The sequence below is a fragment of the Vipera ursinii genome (assembly GCF_947247035.1).
Source record: "Vipera ursinii genome assembly, chromosome: 2".
NCBI classification, from domain to species: Eukaryota; Metazoa; Chordata; class Lepidosauria; order Squamata; family Viperidae; genus Vipera; species Vipera ursinii.
Genome location: NC_139513.1, coordinates 173912361 through 173918360, shown reverse-complemented (window position 1 = coordinate 173918360; position 6000 = coordinate 173912361).

Below are 6000 nucleotides of genomic sequence, written 5' to 3'. Positions count from 1 at the left end.
GTCTTCTTTCTCTTTTATCTTTAAAGACAATCTATCCATTTCTGCACACTCTAAAATTTTCTTAATTAGTACTTCTTCAGCTGGTAAATTTTCATTTTTCTAATCTTGAGCAAATACAATTCTTGCTGTCGTTAGGATGTGTAGTATTAAATATATGGAATCTTTCTCATAATTTGCTCCTATTATTCCTAACAAAAATAATTCTGGCTTAAAGTCTATATGTTTTTTAGTCATTTTCTCCAACCATAAATGTATTTTAACCCAAAATCTTTTTGCTTTAGGGCATATCCACCAGATATGATAATAAGTACCTGGTCTTTGTTTGCATTTCCAACAGTTGTTTGAAGTATTTTAAAACATTTTTGCTAATCTCACTGGTGTCGTATGCCATCTGTAAAATGTTTTATGTAAGTTTTCTTTATATGCCACTGCTTTAGTATATGAAGACTATGTTTCACTGTATTTTATAACTATCAAAAAAGTCACTCTCCTCTTTTGACAGCTGTATAGAAATCTGATTGGTTGGTGTTGATCATCATAAAATATCTGCACCACATTGGCTTAATCCAAGCAGAAGGAATGGGAATTATAAACAAATATTTCAGAGAATAAATGATCTTTCCCCCCTCCTCCCATCCTTAAATGAAAAACTTTTCTAAAGCATGAAAAAGGAGTTAAAAACACATAAGCATCAGAACTGATTATGGGGGTATAGAGGAGTGGAAGCTGACAAAAGCTGAGAAGAAAGAAAGAAAGAAAGAAAGAAAGAAAGAAAGAAAGAAAGAAAGAAAGAAAGAAGGAAGGAAGGAAGGAAGGAAGAAAGAAAGAAAGAAAGAAAGAAAGAAAGAAAGAAAGAAAGAAAGAAAGAAAGAAAGAAAGAAGGAAAAGAAAGAAAGAAAGAAAGAAAGAAAGAAAGAAAGAAAGAAAGAAAGAAAGAAAGAAAGAAAGAAAGAAAGAAAGAAAGAAAGAAAGAAAGAAAGAAGGAAGGAAGGAAGGAAGGAAGGAAGGAAGGAAGGAAGGAAGGAAGCTTCTCTTTCTGGAAGCTATCATGACTTAGGAAGCCTGAGCTGATAATAAGCTGAAACCACCACTTCATTTCTTAGAAGAAAACTTCTCATGCATAGACATTCCACAAATATTCTCACTCATCAGACAGCATTACATATATGACACTGCATCAACAGGTATTTCAGTGGGGCTTCTTCTTAAATACACATGAATTAGAAAGGTAAAATAATAGCCATTGGCCCTTGCAAACCTAGTTTTATATGTGAATTTGAGACAGATTTCCACACACAGGGACGCAACAACCATTACTCAGACAAAAGGAATTTATTAAAATCGGTTCCATCGAAAACTAGGACTGGATTTCAGGAAATGACAAGTTGAGACTGTCTCAGTCAGATCAGAAAACTTGATCAGAAATAGTAAAGCTCAACTAAACTTAGCACACCTCTTGAATTTTATTCTGCTATTTAAAGGAACAGCACATCCCTCTGGGGGATACAAGTCAGCTAAAATACAGAGGCTTGTCAGATGTACTAAGGGACACATTTCAAATTTCTACTGTTATGCATCTAGCAGAACAAACTAGTGATAAAATCTGCTCTAAGTCTGCATCTGCCCTCAATTCCAATTTAATTTGGGGAAAAAACCCAACTATTTCTGACTTCTGACCTTCATCACAGAAAGAAAAGAAATGCTTCTAGGCAGAAGCATTGGGAAAACAATCCAGACCAGAGAAAAGAATCATCTGTAAACATTTTGCTATTCTTTGGCAAAGCTGGTGTGTATGTGCAGCCAAGTGGAATGTTGCTGGGATTCTGGAACTTATTAAATGATGTCACTTTCTTTAAATATTTATATCTGGTTATTGTGTCACAGGCTATACAGGGAAGGGGGGATAAAAAAAACAAATAAATATAAGAAAGAGCCTGTTCATATCAAGCCAGAGGAGATTTTCAGATTGTGTATGTTAAGTAGTGGGCTGTTTGGTGCAGGAAGGAAGACACGAGGCTGAGTACAGGATAACGCATATCGTATTTTCCGGCGTATAAGACGACTGGGCGTATAAGACAACCCCCTACATTTCCTGTTAAATGATAGGGTTTGGGCTATACTCGCCGTATAAGACTACCCCTCTTCCAACGCACACCAAATAAAAATTTAAAAACATCAGATTTGATTTTAATATGGTAATTTTAATTCAAATGCTTATGACATGCAGGTACTTAGTAGGAAAACTGTCACTTATAAACATAAGGCTGTTTGTCATCAAACATGTAAACATAAAACAGTGCAAGTGGATTAAACTTTTCCTAATTCACTCTAAAGCTTTCCCTGCGCAGAGCCTTAAGTAACACCAGCTGCCTGCAATTAGTGCAGGTTCGCATCCCACCAGGCTCAAGGTTGACTCAGCTTTCCATCCTTCCGAGGTAGGTAAAATGAGGACCCAGAATGTTGGGGGCAATAAGCTGACTTTATAATAATGCTGCTTGGGGGGAGGGCGAAAGCCCTAATAAGCAGGCATATACATAGAATGAAGGCTATTGCTAAGCACATTGATTTGTGCTTTAAATTGTAAGCCGCCCTGAGTCTTCAGAGAAGGGTGGGATATAAATGGGATTAAAAAAAAAGACCACATGGGAGATCCGCTCCAGGTTTTCCAGCCAGCCCGCCCAGTTCCTGAGTCAAATGTGTCCTTAGAGCTAAGCAGCTGCTCTGACTGCTGCATTCCCCACCTGCCTTTCAAGTTGGGATAGACTACAGCTGCTCTTCAACTTTAGAAGGAAAGACGCCCAGACCCCAGCCTGTAAAAAATCACAGACTGCAGCTTCTTCTCCAATTGGTCCCGCTTTCCCTGCGCAGACAAAATGGGAGATCCGCTCCAGGTTTTCCAGCCAGCCCTGTCCCTAAAGTTTCAGCACCCAGCGTGTAAGACGACCCCTGACTTTTGAGAAGATTTTCATGGGTTAAAAAGTCATCTTATACGCCGGAAAATATGGTACTTTATTCTTGCTAGAACTGTACTGAAACTTGGCTGCAACCAGCCACAATATATAGTCTAGCCCCTAGGCGGCAGCCAATAGGTTTGAACCCACTCTTGCCGCCTGGGGCTAGCCAATTGTAGGGCAGGAGACAGCTAGTCTGGGTTACTGGAGAGCCGTTAGCTGCTCCAGCAACGCACATGGTGTATCACCACAAGCCCAGTACATAACAGTGTACATTTGGATTTTCAGATTGTATATATTTGTTACACTGAACAAATAGCAGATCATGTAATGTAACTGTGGTTGAATGTTATACTTGGGAGGTGGACAAGATATTGTGTGTTTGATGTGCTTTATTACATTTTTTGCCCATTGTGGATGAGAACGGGATGTAAAGCTCCAGAGAGATAGTAGCAATAACAAAGGATCTTATGGCTAGCAAATTTATCCTGGCCTACTCTTCCATGGACTAGAGTTTACCATTTTGGATAATGATATTGATGAATTTCCATTCCACATGGGGAAAGCTGTGACTTTTAAGCTTTCATGCTTCTAATGAAATAGATTCTATTTTACAAAAATTTATATCAATCTCTTTGGATAAACGATGTCCATCCTTGACTGGATACTACAGAAATCCCATTACATCTATCCTATCACATCTAAGATACTCTGGATAATGGGCTTCATATTGGTTTCCTCTGCATGTGAGATATAAGCAATGTATTCTGTTTTTTATATTTATTGCCCTGTACACCGCCCTGAGTCCTTCGGGAGAAGGGCGGTATAAAAATATAATAAATAAATAAATAAATATATCAACAGGGAACTTTGAACTCAGACTTTACTCTTGGTATTATGAAACTGATTAGAAGATTAAATTCTCTGATAAACCTGAATTGTTAAATAACTTAGAAAATGAAACAACTCACCCAAGCTCAGGCACTCAAATCTCTCCTTATCCAGGAGTTAGTTGCATTCTTTTTTCCTACAAAATCCACTGGGGAGAAGATACGGTAATTAAAATATATGCAGTTTATAAAGAAACCTGCAGACTTATTGGTTGCCTATAATACATTGCCCTTTCCAGCATTTCAGGATTTCAGAATTTCAGAATAACAGAATTGGAAGGGACCTTGGAGGTCTTCTAATTTAGTCTTCTAATTTAGTCCAATCCCTTGCTCAAGCAGGAGAGCCTGTACTATTTCAGACAAATGGCTATCCAATCTCTTCTTTAAAATCTCTAGAATTGAAACACCCGCAACATCCAGAGACAAGCGGTTACACTGATTAATTGTTCTCATTGACAAGAAATTCCTCCTTAACTTTAGCTTGGGTCTCTGTTAGATAAGTTTCCATCCATTACTTCTTGTCTTCCCCTTGGGTGCTTTGGAGAATAGGTGACAGCCCCTCCAATATTGGAAAATGGCTATCAACTCATTCCTAATCCTTCTTGTTCTTCATATTCTTTAGCCTCCAGTCCCCTAATCATCTTTGTTGCTCTTTTCTAGAATCTCAACATATTCTTTGTATCGTGGTGACCAAAAGTGGACTCAGATTGTCTTAACAAAGCAGTATAAAATGGTACTAAACTTCATGAGATGTTGAAACAATTCCTCTGTTGAGGCAGCCCAGGACTGCATTGGCTTTTTTGGCAGTTGCAGCATGCTGGTGGCCCATATTTAAGTGATTATCCACTAGGACTCCTAGATCTCTCTCACATTTACTGCTCCTGAGCCATGTACCACCTATTCTATGTATATCTGTGCATTTGGTTTTTTCTTGCCTAAGTGTAAAACCTTGCTTTTCTCACCACTGAACTGCATTTTGTTGAGTAGGGCCCAATGTTGAAGTCTGTCAAAATCCTTCTGTATCTCGAACTTATCTTCTTAAATTTTGCCTATTCCCCCCAGCTTGACGTTGTCTGCAAATTTGGTGAATTCCCCTTCTATCACTTCATTTAAATTGTTTATGAAAATATTGAAGAGCACTGGGCCTAAGACAGAACTTTGTGGTATGCTTCCCTCCATGTAGATGTTGTTCCATTAAGGACTACACATTGAGAGCAGTTTGTCAGCCAGTTATGAATCCATCTGATAGTCTATAACATATTTTTCCATCTTGCCAAAAAAGTAGGCTATGGTCTACTTTGTCAAATATCTTACTGAAATCTAAATAAACTACATCTACAGCATTTCACTGGCCCACTAATTTAGTCACTTTATCAAAGAATGCAATAAGCTTTGTCTGGCACGACTGTTTTTGAGAAACGTATGTTGACGTATGTAAGGGACGCGGTGGCTCAGTGGGTTAAGATGCTGAGCTTGTCGATCAGAAGGTCGGCAGTTTGGTGGGTCAAATCCCGAGTGCCGCATAACAGAGTGAGCGCCTGTTACTCGTCCCAGCTTCTGCCAACCTAGCAGTTCGAAAGCACGTAAAAAATGCTAGTAGAAAAATAGGGACCACTACAGTGGGAAGGTAACAGCGTTCCGTGCGCCTTTGGCGTCTAGTCATGCCGGCCACATGACCAGAGATACGTCCTCGGACAAGCGCTGGCTCTTCGGCTTTGAAACGGAGATGAGCACCGGCCCCTAGAGTCGGAATCGACTAGCACGCATGTGCGGGGGAACCTTTACCTTTATGTTGACTTCTAGTAATAGCTTTGCTTGTTTCTAGGTGTATACAAATCCATTGTTTGTTAATCTTTTCCACGATCTTCCCAGTTGATGATAACAGGCTGATTCATCTGCAATTTACTAATTCTTCCATGATGTACTTCATGCTCCTGTTACTTGATATATGATACTGTGCTAATATGATTTGCTGGACTTCTGAAGCAACAACTGCATTTTGGAAACAACTAGCTACCCATCCAGAAGCTGCTTCAGAGAAGAAGGAGCTTTAGAAGGTAGCTTAAACTTGTTTTGGCCACACAGATATTTTGAAACATATTTATGTGTTTTTTTCATATCTCAGATGTTTCTTCATTCCAGGGTCACTGAAATACCGT